Source organism: Gallus gallus, chromosome 3 (assembly GCF_016699485.2).
Source record: "Gallus gallus isolate bGalGal1 chromosome 3, bGalGal1.mat.broiler.GRCg7b, whole genome shotgun sequence".
NCBI lineage: Eukaryota > Metazoa > Chordata > Aves > Galliformes > Phasianidae > Gallus > Gallus gallus.
In genome coordinates, this window is record NC_052534.1 from 87,441,317 (window position 1) to 87,461,944 (window position 20,628).

General features: G+C 38.1%; 1 long non-coding RNA gene across 1 annotated transcript; it reads left to right on the plus strand.

Moving 5' to 3' along the window:
- Positions 1–568: 568 nt before the first annotated feature.
- Positions 569–7,438, plus strand: LOC124417888. The gene is made up of 3 exons (XR_006939016.1): positions 569–741; positions 6,072–6,269; positions 7,328–7,438. It is a non-coding gene; the product is annotated as an uncharacterized LOC124417888 (long non-coding RNA).
- The last annotated feature ends 13,190 nt before the right edge of the window (positions 7,439–20,628 follow it).

The window sequence follows — 20,628 nt, forward strand, 5'->3', positions numbered from 1 at the left end:
AGATTTACCCACAGGGAGAAATGATGCCAAAACAGTGGTAAGAATTGCAAAGTTGGATGCTTAAAATGTGAGGGATGTAAAAATAAAGGTTTCCTGTGCAAATTTGATTCTGCCTTTTTTTTTTTTTTATGAGACAACTTTTAATTACCTGATTATATAGGTATTTTTTTTTCCCTCTTTCAGAGATTCTCTCTTATTCATTGAAGGGTTAGTTACTCCATATTATCCCTTATTGTCTTCTTCCTTCAGTACTTGATATCAGATCGTACTCAGCATCTAACAGGCAAATCTTGCAAAGGATGTACAATTATCTAATATCTTAATGGCTGGTTGTACTGTGCTCTCACCATAGCATGTAAGTGCTTCATAAAATTAGTTAATCTATGGTTCCTTACAAAATTATTAAGTGCCATTATTGTCCTCATTTTATAACTGTGAAATTGAGAAACATGAAAATTAAGGTCAGAATTGTTAAAAGATTCCCTAATTTTTGCTACCCAATTTTAGATATCTTATAGTTCATTTTTGAAGTAATTATTTTTTTTATCACATTTTTTATCTTCAGGGCACATCTTTAATCATCTTCAAGTGCACCAACTTCGAGAGCAGTATTATGGCTGTGTCTTGGTGTGGGGAGAGACCTGGATCTATAGCAAATGGATTTACATCTGTATCAGAGAGATGAGAGACACTGAGTGTCATAAATACTAATTGATAGAAGAGTAAAATGGTGCTTTGGAAGTGAGTATGCTCTAATAGTTAGGGGCATGCCTTTGTTAGTATGGAGTGGATTATAGAGATCCCAAGGTAGTGCCACTTGAACTGACACGTCTATATGATGTTATGTGCATCAGGAAATACAAGCACAGGTCCTGTGGTATCAGATAAATGGTGTCTTTGTATCAGCATGGTGACACACCTCTAGTAACAAGCCTCAGTATTTGGATGGACTGATTAGCTCATGCACAGTAACTAGTGACAATAGTTCCCTTGTTTTGGAAGAAGCTCACTTGTCTCACTGCATTAACAAGGTAAGCCTGCCTGTAGAAATATCTTTGCCAGCTCTCCCTAAGCATGACTGATCCCTCCTTGTTGCTTCTGTCGTGTCCCAGCTGTCTGTAGTCCTGCCTCCCGGGTTTTATCCATCCCAGAATTCCTGCCCATCTCTGCCATTAGAGGTGATCAGAGTTCTGTAAAGTTTACCTTCTCTCAGTTGTCTTGTTCTGTTTCTTGTCTCATTTTTCCATAATGTTCTCTGGCTTCTTGCTCCAGCAAAATCCAGCCTTCTTCTGCACCTTCTCCTCCTTACGCATTCCTTTGGGCTCCTAAAGTTCTTTTGGAGTTCTTTTCTATTCAATTTCTGAAAGAGTCTGTGTGCTTCCAGTCAATCTCTTTCTGTTTGATTTGCCAGCTGGCCAGCTGGCATATGAACTGAAGAAAAGCAGGCATCTTCAAAGCTACTGATGTTGAAGCACAAAGAGGCATCTTTCTCTGCTGCGTAATGCAAAAACAGAGATGGGGCGGAAAAAAATGATCAAGATGATACCTAAAATAAGAAACTTCATCCAAGCAGTTAATATTTGACAAAATAAGAAGAAACTGAAATCAGTGTCTTTTAAGAGGATATGCCAGTTGGCAGTGTCTTCAACCAAAGTGAGATCTCCAAGAAAGACTTCAGAGTCTCACAGTTGTTTGGACATCCAACTCACATTTGACATGTCCCATGTATATGTCTTCTATTGTTTGTGTTGAAAATATCAGCAGTGAAAACAGAACCTGTTGATAAATTAGACAACAGAGCTCCCCAGGCAGTCTGAAAACATACCTTGAGATGATATTTGAAAATTCTTTTCATGAATCAAAACCAGGTATTCTTATTCTTTTATGGATAACTCTTTAGAGTCTTTTTCGTAAAACCATAGAATCATTTAGGCTGGGAAAGATCTTCAAGATCATCAAGTCCAACCATCAGCCCAACATACCAAGTCCCATCTCTAAACCATGTACTTAATGCCACAAGTGTTTTCTTACAACTCTTATTTTACAGTGAATAAACTATTATTTTTTAGACCGTGTCTCAAATAAGGCTTTATCTTACCCAGTGATCTCAACTCCTTTCTCAAGGCCTAACACTTCAAGGTTTTCCGCCATAATGTGCGCAATCAGAAGATCAACACATGCTCCTTCTGACTGACTAACAAGTCCACTCAGGCAGAAACTGAGGACATGTGGGGCTTTTGCTCAGAAACCACATTAATGTGGATTCCTTTTCCCTCCCTAGACGCCAGCTTTGTAAAATTCATGACAATTTAAGATGTTACCAGCAGGCTTGTATGCAGTTGACCAGTGTATTAAAAATACTGAAGGAATGGAGAGGGCACCAGATGGGCTGATAGTCTGAGTAATCACAGACAGATTGGTTCTGAAGTAAAATAAGCTCAAGAGACACTTGGAATCAAAACTAGAGCACTGAAGGAAATAATCAAAAGGTTTTCATGAAAGCATTTTTAGCTATTATTGACTGAGTTACCAATCTTAAGGTGCCCAAAGTCTCGGATTTGTGAAAGATATATGCTGACACCTGTGCGTACAGTAGTAAAGTGTAGTCACAATAAGGAATGCGAAATTTGCTAATGAGAGGGGAAAAAAGGCTGAGAAGATCTTTCAATCCTTTCTTTTTTTTAACTTGAAGCAGCGTATCAGGAAATTCCTGCTAAGGAAATAGGTACGTAAAGGGAGAATCCTTTCTGAATAAACTAGGAAGGAGTTTAATAACAATGCCTGTGTTTTAATACCTTTGCAGCCCTTAATGGTAACCAGAGTGACTGATCTGAAAGAATATGATCTGTTGATAACTGCTGTCCCAGCTTGCATCCAGTCTAGATGTAATTGAGACAGACATCCTTAATTATGCTGGCACTTGAATAGTCTCAATTAATTTGAAATGTGAACTGCTATGAGAGCTATTCACACCTTTGCAGCTTTTATGAATTGCTGGAAATGATCTTCTGTTTGGAGGATTTATTCCCAGAGAAGCTGTTACTACAAAGAAAAGTGATAGAAACATCTTCATTTAGCTGAAAACTCCACAAAAGAAAAACCTTTTTTTTTTCTTTTTTTTCTCTCCCTTGAATGAATGAATGGATACAGACTGGAGCTACAGCATTTTCACTGAGTTACAAGCTTCTTCAGGAGAAAGTTTTTGTTAAAAAAAAAAAATCAAAGGTGTAAAATACATAAAATAATACTCCTTTTTTTCATTCTCCCAAGTACCACTGACTGCATGCTGTTGGCAGCTTCCAAAGGGAGACACTGTACTGAAGCATATCACCTTAGGAGAACTTGGTTACCTGCTTTCAAGGACTGCGCTTCTTTGAACCTATCACCACTTCCCTTTTTGGGAGTACATTCTGCTTTGTCTCGTGTGGAAATCTGCTACTACTGTGTAATGTTTGGGAAAGAAGAAAACAAGCTCTTCTTTACTTCTTTCCACATCTCCATTTAATATCCATGCTTCTAAATTACGTTAATAATAGAGTAGCTCCAATGCACCCCAAAGTTAACTTCTGTGTGTTGTTTTTGTTGTTTTTTTTTTTTTTTTTTTTTGTCATAATGCAGGCCATGCAGGACTGGTTGCTATCCCCAGCTCCCTGTGCTTCTCTGCATAGATTTGCAGGAGGAAAGTGAGGGAGATGCACAAGTAAGCCATGAGTGCTACTTTATGCACAAATATCCTGTGCTATCCTTCCTTTTACACATTTCTAAATGTCGAGTCACCAAGCCTGTGTGGTGACATGCAAGCAGACTTTAATGTTCTTCTTTGAAGAGTCCTGTGGGATCATTTTTATCACTGCTATTATTCAGTCTGAGTGTAAATGCACTCTTAGAACTGATAAAAAGAAAAAAAAAAGTGATATTGTTAGCATGCTAATGCCCATATCTAATCTGCTGTGGAAGAGGAGTGTTGTTCTTTCTCTGACATTGCTAAGGAGTTTATCATATGTGATCCTAGATCTGGTTCAGTTTCTGGTTCAGTGTGGACGGATCAATAAAAAGCAACTCCATAGTACAGAATGCAGAGCTATTTCTGGGATCTTGTTGAAAATGTGTGAAGAATTTTATATCTTTAGTGAGTGCTGTTAGTGAACAGTACACTTGGCTTACTTGGCTATATTTAGGTAGCAGAGGGGGTGCAGACTTGGTCCCTGAGTGTGGAGCCCAGCACTGCTCCATGTCAGTGCAGAGCCAGCCCCAGCTGCTCCAGAAGGGACCCCCAGCCTGAGCTGAGCCGTGAGTGACTCTGGTGTGCTCTAGGGGAGCAGACTGAGGAAAGGGAAAAGTTGCTGTACAACAGCAAGTGGGAGAGACCCCATGAGGAGAAGGGGCAGAGAGTGACCATGGAGGAGCAGCAGAGACAAAGCAGTAATGACTGACCTTAGCCCCCATTTCCTGTTATGCTGCACTGCTCAGGGGAAGAGGTAGAGGAGGGTGGATAGGGGAAGGTGTTTTTAGTTTGCTTTTAATTCTCACCGTAGTAGTGTGCTATCAATAGGCAGTAAATTACATTTGTCTGTCTACGCTGACTGTTTTTCCAGTGGTGGTAATTGGTGAGTGATGCATTTTTTTCCCCTGTTCTTCTGAGGGGAGGGAGTGAGGGTGGTGTGGTGATGCTGAGCTGCCCATCAGTATTAAACCACCAGAGTCTTACAGAAATTTATCATGTATGTAGCATGGGAAATACTTTCTCTCTGTTTTGATTCTTTTCGCTTATAAATGCAAGCATAGGGTTCTTGTTTATTATCCTAGAATCTTTTACAGATATTAGAACTGCCTTGATGGTCTGCTAGTGTCACAAACACAGATTGTGTCCTGGATATTTTCAGATGTGACATGCTGGGACTTGGAGCGTATTTCTGGAATACAGCTTGGTGGAATTCAGCATTTTTCTGTTCTTAATCACTTTGCCCAAGAATGGTAACTTGTAGACAAGACAGAACTTGGAAAAATATTTGGAGTCACTAAAGCTGCCTTTTTCTGTGCCGTGCAGTATTCTCAGCCCTGGAGACTGGCACTGATTATTGCAATCCAAGCCTTTTGACGGGGCTTTAGTAAAATGGTTAGAATGCAATTCCCTTATGAATAATTCCTTCCCAGGGTCAGCTTCTTTAAGGTCCCGTACATGGGTCTGGTCTCTAAAAGTTACAGGTTTATATAATAAAAACAGGCCATTACAGATCTAAACATCTACAGTTCCATTGTGTTCAGAATGCTTTGGCTGAACACTTTTGTTTTTACCTCCAGGAACCTTGCATAGGCTTGTAAGAGTGTTTTGTGTTGCTGATGGGTTGTGTCCTTCAGCACTGGCATCCCAGTTTTCTTGCCTGGGTGCTGCAAATAACACAATTCATTAGTTGCAACTGATGAGCTCAGTCAATAGCAGGGAGTAAACAACTCTGAGCCTATATGGACATGTCAGCAAATAACGGGTGGTGCTGCTTTCAGTCTCTGAGAATTTGCCCATGATTTGTGAAGCTTTTTTCCTATTGCTAAATGAATTTTTGGAGCTTTGGGAAATGGTTTCAATTCTCAGCGCACATTTTATCACACTTAATGTAGAAATTTTGTTGTGCACCAGAACTGATAAAAGCTAAAGTGGGGCTTCTATTAAAAAGAACTTCACATATAGTAGGGATATTTTGTGTCATTTATTCAAAGATTATTTACATTAAGTGTATTTTTGCAGTGTTAAAGTACTAATTAGTTGTTATTTTGAAAATGTAAAATTTTGAGGTCAGTTGCTTGCTGTGACCTTTTTGCTTGCTCAGTTCTTACATGGCTATGAAGAAATAAAGGCTGTATTACCTGCCCAAGCAAGATGAATGCTCTTATTAACTTCAGATGAAGTCAACATAAATAGAGGCCATTCTGATGAGTAGAGATTTATGAAACTTTGTTTTGTTTGACCATGATTTCATAGTAATGAATAAATACTAATATCTGATAAACAGATTAAATATTGTGTGGAATTTAGTATTTATACTCACCACGTGTTATTGTCTGTATTCCTGTAGCTGACATCAAACCAAAAGTCAAAACATTATTCTGACTGAATCAATGCATCATGTCCTGTGGCTGCCTGCAATGTGATTGTGTACCCCCGTGCGACCCATGACAAGTCTGGCTTGTTTTGCAGTGTGGTAACGCACACGTCTGGTATTGAGACTGATGAAATCACAGCCTTGCTTCTTCCCCAGGCTGTGCTCTCTTTTGTAAGTACTGAGTATGCTTAAACTGTCTTTTAGCACAGCTTTACAAAATAAGAAACAAGCTTAATTTAAAGTAAAAGAAGCATCTGAAATAGCAGCATGTCAAAACTCAAAGAATTTAATCAAAACATAGAGTGCTCAGAGGGCAAATTGTATAAAGACTGTTTGATATTTTTAGTTAGAACCATTTTTTAAGTGATGAAAAGTGCAGTTTGCTGATACTTTGATACAATCTGAGATGCCATACTGTTTGTAGATATAAACGATGCCTGAGATTTTTATATCTCCAAAGGCATGACCTATCCAGTTACAATGTGAGGCTATTTCTTACTGTGTTTCATTTTTAATTTGGCAGTAATTTACATGGCTTTTATGGCTGGTATTAGGCTGAAATTGTGTTTGGGTATTGCTAATCCATTAAAGAATACTGTTATTCTGCAAGTGAAATTTGTATGAAATAAAGAGAGGAGAAGGAGTACTTGTGGCACACAGTTTTTCCCACCCAGTTGACTCTGCAATTTGGTAGAATTATGTTAAACTGGCACATATAAATGTTGGCATAGGTTTTCTCTGAAATCAGAGAAAAAATAGCTATATTTTTCCTTGGGCTCTGAAGCTAAGTTTCGTGATTTCAAGAATGTGAAATAAACTAGAAGGAAAAATTCTAGTTGATGCTTTTTAAACAAGGGGTTTATTCCAGCGTACACCCATATTTTTTATTGTTAGTGGTCAGAGAGGAGGACTGTCAAAGGCGTAGAGATACATAACTGCATGTAGTAAGGCTCCTATAAGTCATGATAGCAAAAAACTGTGTAAATGGACTATGATCATACAGGATTGTGTAATTTGATTCACCGATCAAAGCAGTGTAGTAACTGATCTGGAATAGCTGAGGCCTATTGAGAACTACTAATTTGGGCAGCAATGGCAGATCAATCCAACAGCAGTTAGGGAATCACAGAATATAAATGATTCATTTCCCCAAAATTAAGGATTAGCAATTCCAGTTCAGTGCCTGTGAAATGGCCTAATGCCTTGTCTGCTTCTTATTTTTCTGTCAGGCTTAACTTCTGCAGCTGTGAGGCTTCAACCTCAGCAGCACCTGCCATGGTTGCCCTCAGTGCACTCCTGGTTACTACACCAACCTCATCAGCCTGTTACTTCCTCAATTATTTTTAATCCCTCTAAAGGTAGGCCTGCACTCACTCTGAAAGGTTCATTGCAGGCTTGAAAAACATATCCAAGCTAGTTTTACACAAAGTGGATTGGTTCTGGCAATCAGCTGGTAGCAGTGTAGTGCAGCAGCATGAAGCTGGGTATATTGCTGAGTTCTAAACTATTTACTCAGCTTTCCTGGGGGATTTTGTAGCCTCATTTGAGTATGTCTGCACTAACAAAACAGCAGTGTAAATGTATTCCTCACTTGAATTTCCTTCCAACCATCACTAATGCAGAGAGACTGTGGCTAACATTTCAAATACAAACAACAAGAACTTTACCTTCATGTAGTGTTGAAAAAAAATATATATATATTCCTAGAGAGAAAAGTTGATTTTTCATCCGTTTACTATATGGATAACATTGCTCGGTAGTTGTTACAAAACAGAGATTGTTTTTGGTGAAGAGAGGAGTCAGAGTCACTCACTGCAGTCTAAAAAATTAAGAGAGAGAGAGGGAATATTGTGGATTGTGGGCCTTTAACACTGAAAAGTTAACAAATTCACACATTGCTTTTCAGTAAGCTGATCATTTCAGTTTAAATACTCCTTCAACCAGTTTAAACACTAACAATTTTGTAGTTGTTAGGAAGGCCATCCAGGACGTATTACACAGTTTTATATACATATATATGTATGTATATATATATACATTGTATTACTTTTTATTCTCAGGAAAAGAATTGCAGCCTAAAGCAAACAGACACAAGAGTGTTTCAGGGTAGCTATATACTCAAACATGGGCAGTCATAAAGCATTAAGATGCCTTCATTGATGCTTTGAAGACCTCACTGTCTCACTCAAGCTGGGAACTCTACTTTGTCTTAAAGTGTACAAAAGATTTGGAAAAAATTTTAAATATATTGATAATTAATTTGAACTGGAAATTATTAAATTGAAGTTACCAAATGTAGACTTATGTATAATGCTATTTTAATACTGTTTCCAACAGTAAATTGTCAAATGTCTACATTGATAACAGTGGTTTCGGGCTTGAAAGAGGAGACGAGATCCTTGTGTGCTGTTAAAATTAAAGCCCTGTTAAATAGAATTGCATGCACTGACAAGTTCTCCTCTGTTTTAAATCCTCTGGATGTACTGTTTCTCTCCTGACGATGGTATTATACAGTTTTACTCAATATACCTGTAACTGTTGTTAAAAAGTAAAAGCCATAAAAAGATATTTCCTTCAGTAAAGTTCAAGTGGCAATAAACTTGAGATGTGCAGAATTGTATTACTTAAAAAAATAAAAAAATTAAAAAATTAAAAAACCCCAACAACCCAGAACTAGACTCTGCTATATCAAAAAGTCTCATTGGACTTTTGATTCATAAACAAAGGCACACAGAAAGTATCAGTTGAATTCCAACAATAGGTGACCTCCATCAAAACCACGTATTTCATGATGTTGGCACATAAGCAAGAAAATTTTATAAGCATGTAAGAGTGAACATTGTTTAGCTATTAACAATATAATTCTTTTTTTATTAGACTTTGCTTCAGCTTTTAATCCACATGCTTTTAGATACTAAGCCAGCAACATGATATTACTTGAGTGAGATGATGCAATATTACCAAATGTTCTGACAGAGCACAGAGAAGCAATGGGTTATAGACAGACAAAACACTACTTAAAGAAACCTATAAACTTTCCCCTGTGGGCATTTACATGAAACCTGTTGGACATGAAGGATGATGGTACAGACTGCAGTACCAATAGCTTTCAGATGTATTTGTCATTTTTTTCAGTGGTGTAACCACTACCTCAAAAAAAAAAAAAATAATAATAATAATAATAAAAAAATACCACAAAGCCTCCAAAAAATTATTTCCTCAAAGAAGAGCAGCTGCCTGAATCTTAAATTGTCCAGACACTTCTGAAGTTTTAATAATAACATTTTAATGAATGTTTTGGTAGAATCACCTTTCTGCCTTCTAGCGTCAAGCTCTTCTCTGTGGCCAGTCATTAGTCCAATTCTGCTGTTTCTGGAATATGTCTCATGATCTTGCATCTCTCATTTGCTTGTAGATAAGGTTATCTGACACATACTTCTTGATCTCCAAAGAGGTATTCTGGACATATTTAAAACTTCCAAGCAAAGAGAGACGCTGTCCATGGCAACCCGTATCTGACACAGATTTGAATAAGTGCCCTTCTACTCCTGCTATCATCGCTCTTAATGTATACTGCTGAGGCGGTTCTTTCTCTAGTCTGCTAAACAGAATTTACCACCATCACTTCTAAGCATGACAGACTGCTTGTGAAAATCTGGTATGTGGTGATAGGAGGCAGAACAAGTGTGTGATGTTAACTCCTTTGCCTCTATCTCCCCCACTGGTGTTGGGGTAGCAGAGCTGAAGCTTGTGAAGAGAAGTGGCAAACTTGCCAGCACCTGTAATCAAAGTGATAGGCACCTCCCCATAATTGCTAGAAAAGCCCTAAAGCTGGGGAAGACATAGCAATGGTACATAACAGCGGCATCTTTAATGTGCTTGTTTTCAGTGCAGGAAAGACATGCACCAGACTGACTACATTTTAAGTTCTCTTTGCAGGAAAAAAATCCAGAGAACTGAGTCAACGAGTGTAGAAAGAACTAACCATTGAACCTCACCTGCGCTGTGCACGAAAGGACTGCGGCCCTCTGAAGCACTTGGTTCTAAGGGTTTCCTTATGCAACCCTTCTTCCCAGGACAGGTTATCTCAATGCAGAGTCAATAAGTGCAGCCACCCATCCTCTCCAAAACATGGCAAAGGCTTTATCAGATGTTCAGCAAATGTTCAGGTCTTCAGCAAACAGGGAAGAGCTGTCACACTGAAAGCAGGAGAGATTGCCTCTATGTTCTGCTCTTTGCAGTGAGCATTCTCCTCTTCATCATTATCTACAGAGCTGGCCAACTGGAGGTCCACTGGTCAGGTTCATCCAGCATGGCAATTTTATTTGGCTGTGGGTCAGCACAGCAATAACATTGAGGATACCACTATGTTTGCATTGCTTGGAGAGATGTTTAAAGGCAGGGCAAGCACGACAGTGTTGATTAGATTAATTAGATGCTGTATGTATTGATCAGATCCATTAAAAATGAGTGGCCCTGAGTGCAGAGAAGTTGACCATCCTGACCAATGAAGAAGACATGGCTGTGTACTGTAGGAAAAATGCTTCTGAAATTCACCTCTGAAAACTAAGAAATTCTGCTTTGACTTCACTTGGTTTATCCCAGAATCACAGAATTGCAGGGATTGGAAGGGACCTAAAGAGATCATCGAGTCCAACACTCCTGCTAAAGCAGGTTCCCTACAATAGGTCACTCAGGCAAGCATTCAGATGGGTCTTGAATGTCTCCATAGAAGGAGACTCCACCACCTCTTTGGGCAACCTGTTCCAGTGCTCCATCAACTTTGCCATAAAGAATTTCTTCCACATGTTAGTACAGAACTTTCTATGTTCAAGCTTCAGGCTATTGCTCCTTGTCCTATTACCATAGACCACCAAGAAGATCCTGGCCTCATCCATTTGCCTCCCACCTTCCTTTAGATCTTTATAAACATTAATCAGATCCCCTCTCACTGAACTCCCAGGCTGAACAGATCCAGGTCTCTCAGACTTTCCTCCTACGGGAAACGCTTCAGGCCCTTTATCATCTTTGTGGCCCTCTGCTAAACTACTTATAGGAGGTCCCTGCATTTTTTTGCACTGAGGAGCCCATAGCTGGACACAGTAGTCTAAGTGTATTCCAGATTTACTCTATTGCAAACATACAGTGTTGAGGTTTTTTTTGTCACAAAATTATATATATATATATATTTGGAACCATATTCTCTATTTACCTTTTATTTTCCTCAGAAAATAGATATTTTTTACTTTTAGTTTTTACTTTTTTAATTTTTTAAGAGTGATGTCACCTCTTCATACAATCACATCCTGTGTTAGGCTGCATGCATACAGCAGGTCTTTTTCAGTGCAAGATCACCCTGCTGCAAGTAACACATACACTGTCTGTAAAAATGGAATTCTAAGAGCTATAAGTATCTGATGAAATGTTCCTAGGATTAAAATGCATGGGCGTTTGGTTATGGCTATCACTCCCTCTTGTAAGTATTACATCTACATATACATTTGTCTTTCTGCTTAGAAGTCTGTGTAACATCCTAATGAACATGTATCTATGATAGCATTCACCATTTATCATCATTTATATAAGCTTTCAAATGTCTTCTAAAATTTTACTTCTCATCCACACATTTAGAACGATGGGTTCTTGCTCAAGGTATATTCTGTCAGTAATTAACTTTCCCCACACAAACTCTGAAACCATTTGTCAATAAAATCTCAAAGCGCACTGCAGTCATTTTTTACCCACTGGTATTCAGCCACCAGTGAGCCCTGGAAGAAAAATGGGTTTGACCACCAAACCAAATGAAACAAGAAGAAAACCCTCACCCAAACATTAATGTTTTCAATCTTGAGTATACACAAAAGCAATGTCTCCCAGTCACTGCTCCTCGACTTTCTTACCTCACTTCTTTCACTACCCAGAGATCTCACGTGATGGCACCTCCATGTGCTGCATCACAGTAGGTACCATCAGTGCACTTTTATTCTTTCTAAAGGAAACTAGGTTATTAGTAATAAGCGTACCAGTAGACTGGAATTACAGTGGGAAACATACACATAGAGGTCTCAGCCTGTAGCTATTTATGTACCAAACTTCAGGACTGTGTCTAGCTCTACTAGTAATCAATGGGATGGATCATGGTAATAAGTTCAACGTGTATATAAATTACTGCTCAGCTGAGGGTTGTATCTGATTTAGGCTGGAAGTTAATTGGCTGTGGATTTTATTTGCTTTTATATTTGTGAAATGAAGTGCATATCTGTGGGACTATCAAGTACCGTAAGAGTGACCTGTGTGTGAAAAGAAGGTGTGGGTGAGTTTTGTACACACTAGGGTGTGTTTTTAATTTTGTGTTTGTAGATTTTTGCATATCTCATCACCTCACCCCTGCTTTTATCTTCTTTCTCTTGTTCTTTTTGTTCTTCCCAATCCTTTCATTTTCCTTCTCCTTTTATCTGCTTTACTTCCTTCCTTCTAACCTGCTTGAATACATTTTTCTGTCAGACCTTCTCACTCACTCTACACTCTTTCCCCAGACATGCATCTCTAAGCTCTTTTGTTTATAATACACATTAACAATTCCGAACCCTCACTTATTTTGAACCTTAATCCTTTGTTTTGGTATGCTACAGTAAGGCTGCAGGTCCTTTGGGGCAGAGAAAATGCTTTATCTACTAGCAGTGCAGTACTGTGCACAACTCTGTTCACAACAATAAAGTGTAAATTGACCTTGCACAATTATTATTTTTTTTAATCCAGTACCTGTCTGTCTTGTTTCATAACATAATTTAACCTGAACTCAGGTAATTGTTTTTAAAATCAATTTTTATGCAGAAACCTACTCAGATGTTAGCTGATGAGGAAGACAGCTCTTTTCAGTATCTGACAAGAATACTGTGTTTCTGTTAAAAATAATTATGAGCTTGGTGCTTTCTTCCTGAAATCATCTTATAATTGCATCATTCATGGTGAAAAAAATTTGTGCCCATCATGTATTAATCTCATATGTGGTAGATAATCAAAGACAGTTTAATGAGACTTTCATGATTAGATGGTGACAGTCATACCTGCCTTGTATGGAAAGAGCAAGACAAAACAAATGGTTGGAAAACTCTTCTTTTCTTCATCTTGATTTGTCAGCCTCTGGGCTATAATCATCTTCAAAATGTAATTATAAATGAACAATCAGAGATACTTTTGACTTTTTTAATATGCTCAGGTATCTGTCAAGTAAAAGAGTTGGCATATTTTAGGAACGTTTTCAGGCAGGTTATGCCTATCAAATTGATATTAGTCAGAAATTACTTCAACTAATTTTCTGACTGTCTCTGAAAGGTAAGATCATTTTTCTGAGCAAGTATGTCTTGCTGTCTTAACTTAGATGCTTTATACCCATCTGAATTTTAAAAATAGAAAGGAAATACAAAGTTAGAGAACTCCTCCAACAGCTTCAATCCTTAGTTATAAGACAGAACATACTAAATGATCTGTAAATTAAGATGTCAGTTGTAATTGCTAACATTTTCCTTTAAAAATAAATAAATAAAAATTACAGAAGATCAACTTCAAAGACTTCAGTTGAATTTTGAACATATTTTTTCTAAAAAGTAGTATTATTTGCAAAAATATCAATATTTTAATGTTTTACTCAGAACATGAAAATATTTTCATGCTTTAACAGCTGAAATCTGACTTTTCTTACCTTCCAACTTGAGGCTTTAATCTTTCAACAGAAACAAATTCTATAAGCAAGATTTCAAGAAGAACATATTTCCCTTTTGCTGTCTAATTTTTTCACAGTCATAAGTATTTTTTATTATTATTTCTGCTCAGCTGTGTTGAACACAGAGAGAATGTCAGGAAAACTTGTTACTGTACAGGTAGATGGCAAAGCTGTGGCTATAACTTCTGTCAGTTCAACCTGCTTTTGAAGTGTCTTTTCCAAGCAGACATCCCTGCTATCTCGGAGATCAAACCCAGCTGTTAAACAAAGTTTCTTTATCTTCTCTGCTAACGTGAAAATAAAACCAAATTCTCCTGCATTCTAATATATAATTTATTTGACATATGTTGCATCCTTATCTAGAGAAAGCATTAAATCAACATATCCTTTAAGACTTAAAGGGTGCCCCTTTCAGTCAGAAGCTGCATGCTGTTTTCTACCCAACTCCTCATGCTCCAACAGAACAAAACTGAATCAAAGATTAGCCATATTCCACCCTTCTCAATCCCTAGGTTTGAATGCACAGTTCCCATCTTCTTTCTCACTTCTGGCCTTGAGTAGAAGGCCTTCAGAGAACAGAGAAATCCTTAAGATAGCTGAAGAGTCTTCATAATCTGAGAAAAGCTCTAGACAATTGGTGTATCTGAGGAAGGAATGCAAATGTGAAAGAAACCACGCATGAGAAAAAATGCTTTTACTCTCCCTGTATAATAATGTAGGATGTCATAAAGCTCTAGGCTGGTTGTAATAGTTCAGTGATAACTCATCTTTCATTTGTGCCATATATTCAGTATCATTATATTAATTTAAGACAATTTTAGAGTAAATACTGTTGTTTTCTCAACACGAGTAGGAAGAACATGAAATTATCTCTATTTCACAGAAGGAAAAACAAGCAGGAAAAATCTGTATGATACAAACATTCATTTGCCATCAGCAAGAGTGTTGCTGGAAGAACAGACTCCTGTTAAAAATGACAACTGAAGAAGGATATGCTAGCTCTGACTCCCACTGGCCATTCAGCTGTCGTTGTCTTATTCATGCACTCCTACACTGCCCCTTCAAGCAGCCCCCTGTGGCAGACTGAGTTTTATTAGGGCAGATTACACCTATCACTTACACAATACCCTCAGAGATAGGAAATCAAGTAAAGACAGTGCAGTATAAGGATAGTCAAAGTTTCTACTTTCTTTCCCTTTGTAACATTTCTACCTGATTCATATAGCCCCCCTAGGAATCTGGTTCAAACGTGTGAAAATGCATGTGCACCTGAGTCTTCTAGACGTTTGCCAACAGTATAATGTAGATTCTTTATGTCAAATACAGGATGAATGACAGGACATATTACCTCCCATCATCTAGTATAGTGATTTCCCTCTGCCAAGCATCCATTTGACAACAGAAAGATCTATATTTGGACATTTTCCTGGAAAATAGGAAATTAGGAAGCAAGAACTTAGAAGAGCTGGTCTCTTAGGAGATCTAACTTCTGTATATATTCTCTACTTACCTCTTGAATGTTTTCAGGCTCTTATATCCTTCATTCCTTATATCTGTGGTGACTAAACATTGATGAGTGCACTAATTCTCACTCCCATTCCTTAACAGTATAGGGGGAGAAAAAAAAAAAAATGAAAAAAGCTCATGAGTTGAGATAAGGACAAGGAGATCAATCACCAATTCACATAACAAACAAAACAAGTTCAACATAGGAAATTTAGTATAATTTATTGCCTATTACCAACAGATCAGACTGGTGAGGAACCAGAATTAAACTAAAAACACCTTCCTCAATTTACCTTCTCCTACCTCCTCCCCCTCAAGCGGTGCAGGGGAACAAGGAATGAGGACTGCAGTCACTCCATAACACTTCGTCTATGCTCCTTCTTCATGGTCGATCTCTGGCACCGCTCCATATGGGGGCCCTGCCATAGGATGCCATCCTTCCCCAGTTGATCCCACATGGGCTTCCCACAGGAGGCAAACTTCAAGCACTCCCAATGCACATAAGGTTCACTGTGAGTTGTTTATGTTTCTCTTGCCAAAAAATATTTTTTTAGCGGTAGACTGCTACTTTGAACAAAGTCACAACAGGTTTCTAAATAGTAAAGGGGACATTCATTTTTTCCTTCTCTTTAGTCCCTGTTTCATCATTCACCTTTGTTTTATCTCTCCAGACTCATTTCCTGAGGGAATTTCCCATTCTAGCAATGTCTCTAGTAAAGGTCTGTGGTGTATGTATGACATCAGGAGAGATAGTTTCCTGTGTTATACACTGTGTGGCTTTGATGAAGACCTCCAATGGCATATATATACAGCTATTATTAATACTTAATATACAAACACTTTGACGCTGTTCTCTCCAAACATTTGTAAGATTAGCCACAAAGTCTTTATTTCACAGTGTTTTCAAGGAAAAATCTGGCTGAAATTATTCAAAAACATAACACCTTAAGACTTTGTATGTGTTGCTCACACTAGTGGCTTACAGTGGTTTCCAGTGGTTTATGGTGGTTTGGTGGTTTGCAGTATCTGGTAATGGCTTATAAAAGTTCCTCTTCTCAGAGCCTTATGTTCATTGACACCTTGCCATCTCTCCCAGGGCAACTACATTTAATACAAATAATAAGATGTCACATGTAATTAGTGCTCCTCCATGAAAATCTGTCCCATATTAATTAACCAATATTTTTATAGAATCTGTTTTATCTCTAGGTATACAATATTTGGCTACCAGTAGGAAGTTGTCTAACAGCACATTTGTAGCTGCTTTTATTGCAAAATAAAGTGTTTGATGCATGCAATTAAGGTAACAGGCCTCCTGAGATTATCCCAGAGTTGTTTCCAGGCAGTACTGGCAGGAAGAGAGGATGAGGTAGAGTGCTATATCATCTCACCACAGAAGAACCTAGAAGGGTTTTGATTATCAGGCACACCTTTGATCAGCAGCCCATCACTTCCTTGTTAAACACAGTGCTGTGAGTTTGGAGAAGCCATCAATAAGAGAAACAACAAGGAGTAGAAACAAGACTAAAGTCAGCAACTTCAAGCAAACACACACTTTGAGAGACAGAGCCAATAAATGTGTCAGATGGGAGGCAAGTCTTTCCTGGAGTAAAACAAAAATTTGCTCTTGCATCTGACACACTTTCACACTGTTCTGTTCACAGACCCATTGCTTTTTTTTTTTTCTCTCTCTTTCACTGCTCAGAAGAAATCTCCACATGAGAGCATCCATTGCTTGTCAGCAGTTGGAGTAGGAAGCAGATAAAAACCTGCGGTTTTTTAGGTTTCAGGTACAGCACTCAGGCCCCTGGATTCAGGAACATGAGCTATGTCTGCAGAGATGTACGCTATGGCTCTCATCCAGCCATTGTTACCAGGAACTATACTGAGACTTGCTATCCTGGGGTTCGACTATAAACTGCAGCTGCTGGCTGTTTCTCTGCATCTTCAGGGTTATAGAGTCCAAGGAGAGTGTTTCCTCCAGCACTTCCTCTGCTTGAGAGCAGCATCAGAAAGTCCCAGCTTAGGGTGACAGGGACAGGGTACTTGCCTTTGAGTACTACACAGAATATTCCGTGTCCTTTTCTGGAAGTTCAGGGAAGCTTATTAGTAAAGCTGTATTCACATGTAGATGAGTTTGTCATTATGACAGTTTACACATAAGGAAAGAAGTTAAATTTAGACATATTTCAAGCTGCTGTCTTCCTGCAAATAGAAAAGAAGCAAACATACTAATTTACAAATTTATTTCTGGGAGTCAAAATGACTTTTGAATTTTTAGGAAGGAGACTCATAATAGAAATGAATTGTTATGCAAATGTTGGATTGAATCTGATATTTTAAGATTCAACCTTTTAATTTTTAAGTTTGTTCAGTTTGTAATCCTAATGAATAAAAGGAGTTTGAAAAAAAGGTTAATTACCCTTAGCAAAAATTATATATTCACCACTGATTTTCTTGATTTAACTGACTAAACAGCATCAGAGGCAGCTCAGAAGAAGAGATAAAGGTTTATGCAATGGCCTGATAAAAGAAATGCATAGAAATAACAAGTGAAAAGACAGAAGCCTCAGTTGAAAACAGCCTTGTGATTTAGTTGCTTCCATAGACAATGAATTCCTCTTTTTACCAGCATCAATACCTTTCTGGAACACACAGGTAAAGCAAAAGGAAAGAGAAAGAGGAAATCACATTAAGATGTTTAGCTTTTCTTTAAGCTGTTGTATCTTAGTTTATGTATAAATATATTTGGAACCCATACCTTATTGTCAGTTCTTACTATATAGGATCCCACTGTGATCTGATTAGGGTGGGAATTAAGCCGTTATGGTGAGTTAATGTGTGAGAAGATACATGCAAAATCCTAGGTGTAGTGAGACACTTTTCATTTTGTCTTGCAGAAAAAGATTTCATTGTGTCACAATACTAGAAGTAAATATACTTGTGTCTTAATCACCATCTAGCAGGTATGAACCCTTTTTCTTTTGCTTATGCACATTATCATAGGCTCTGTCTCTAAAGAGGGCTACGTTGGCAGGTTTTTGGAAGTAGAAGCTTGAGAAGGTATGAAATTAGTACTGAGATGCACACAGTCAGGCCCTTTTTTGACAGCTCCAAGCTTCTGAAGGGATTATCTCTGATAACGGACCTTAGCATTAGTCAGAAGTAGCTTCGGACTGCCAGAGAATGAATTTCACTTCTGTCAGAAAAATCCCTTGCTACTCTTGAAGCATCAGTTCAATCTGCCTGTGAGGATTTTACCATCTTTTTTTACGTGTGGTACGTGTTGCTTCAATTGAAAACAAAAATGACAACAACAAAATTATTAGAAATGGAATGTCCTCACAAACAGTGCCAACATTGTTAAGCATTTACAGAATTATACACTAGCTTTGTAGCACCCGTAATTATGTGGAGCAATTCTCATTTGTTTTGTAAGTGGATTTTACTGACACAGCTAGTAAGCTTGTTTTTAACTGTGGTTTCAGCAAAGAATGTTGTTTTTCTAAAGCAGAGACCCAGCAAAGGTACAAAGTGATATGAGAAAAGTGACTCTAAAATGTCATTAATTTAATGTTTTAAGTTATTATTTATTACTGATTAGGAATTTAATGTTAACTACACATTTTTCTAAAACTATTGGGAAAAAAAAATCCTATTCATTTTCTTGAACAATATGAATATATACTGATTCATATTTTTAAGGAGAAAAACAACATATACAGAAAGTGGATGTTGCATTCTAGGACTATTATTGCCAGTACAAAACGTTCACATAAGTTATAAATACACTCAAACAGCGCCATAGGATCATACGGTGATGTCAAGAGATCCCTTGTCTGACCTCTTGGTCAAAGCAGGGCCAGCTAAGGTGTCAGACTGTTGAGGGCTATATCCAGGCAGGTCTGAAAACCTTGAAGGAAGAGCACTGCACAGACTTTCTCGAGGCAACCTACTCTACTGCAGGTTACTCTTATGGTGATAAAGTCTTTTCTTACAGCCACTCTGAACCTCCCATTTCATCTTCCAATTTTCTCTCAGCCTTCCACCACTGTGAAGAGCCTGACTATCTTCCCAATGACCTCTCTGTAGATGCTGGGTGCTACAGTTAGGTACCCCCACAGCTGTGTCTTCTCCGGGCCAAAGAAGTCATGCTCACAGGGCAAGCTTGTTCTCTAGCCCTGACCATGGTTTTGACCTCTACTGAAATCATTTCAGTTTATCAGTGTTTGTCTTCTACCGAGGTGCAGATCTGATGTTGCAGATGGGGTCTAATGAGTAATGAATAAAGGGTAATCTTTCCTTTGATCTACTGGCCATGCTGCTGCTAGCACAACCCCGGATGCTGTTGGCCAAACCCTCCAGGGCTCATTTTGCTGACAACCAAAACCCCACAGGGCTCTTTGACAGGCAGGCAGGCTCAAGCCTGAATCACTGCCAAAGTTTTTTTGCCTTTGTATATCCTCGTTGAATTTCATAATTTATCTTTGAAATGTGAGTTGAAGGAGTGATTTTCTGTGGTAATGTTCCAAGCTTTACACACAACCATGAATCAAACAAACTGACTGAAATCAGAGGACAAAGACCCATTCTCCATTCTGCTTTTGTCTCTCTGTCTCCCTTGTGCAGATCATGTCACTTCTGTCTGATTTTGATTTTGTCATTTGCAGAAGTGTTTATTAGTATATTCGATTCACTTTGCAGAACTCTCCTGGCCAGAGTCATGAGAGATATTTGTTTTTTTTCTCTGGCAATCAAGAAGATGAGGACATTAAGGATGGAAATCAGTTGTTCAGTTGCAGTGTCATTTATGAACAACAGCTAAAAGACAGATAAACCCAGGATATAAACAGTGCATAGGCGTCAGGCAGTGAATCAAATGAAAAAATAATTTTGTTTCAAACCTGTTTTGCAAAATATCTGAATTTGAGCAATAACGCAAGCTTAATCTTCAACTAAACCATTCCAGCAGACATCTGAACGGCATGCTTACAGACTAAACCTGGAGTGGCTAAAATCAGATTTTGGATGATTCCTAACTGTCCGTTTGTCATTTTTTCACATTTTATATTTTATCTTTCAGCTGCTTTCTCCATCCTCTGCTGCGGATGATCAGACATTTGCTGATACTCTTCCATTTGTATAGTGCTTAATTGTCACTTTATGTTGTGATGTTTGTCTTGGGATTTCCTAATGGGAAGAGGTCCCTCCCAAAGGCGATGTTTCTTGTTAAGCTGAACATTAGAGAAACAAGGAAATGTCCTCCTTGTGTTGTTCTCAGGTAAAGTTTTTTTTTTTTTT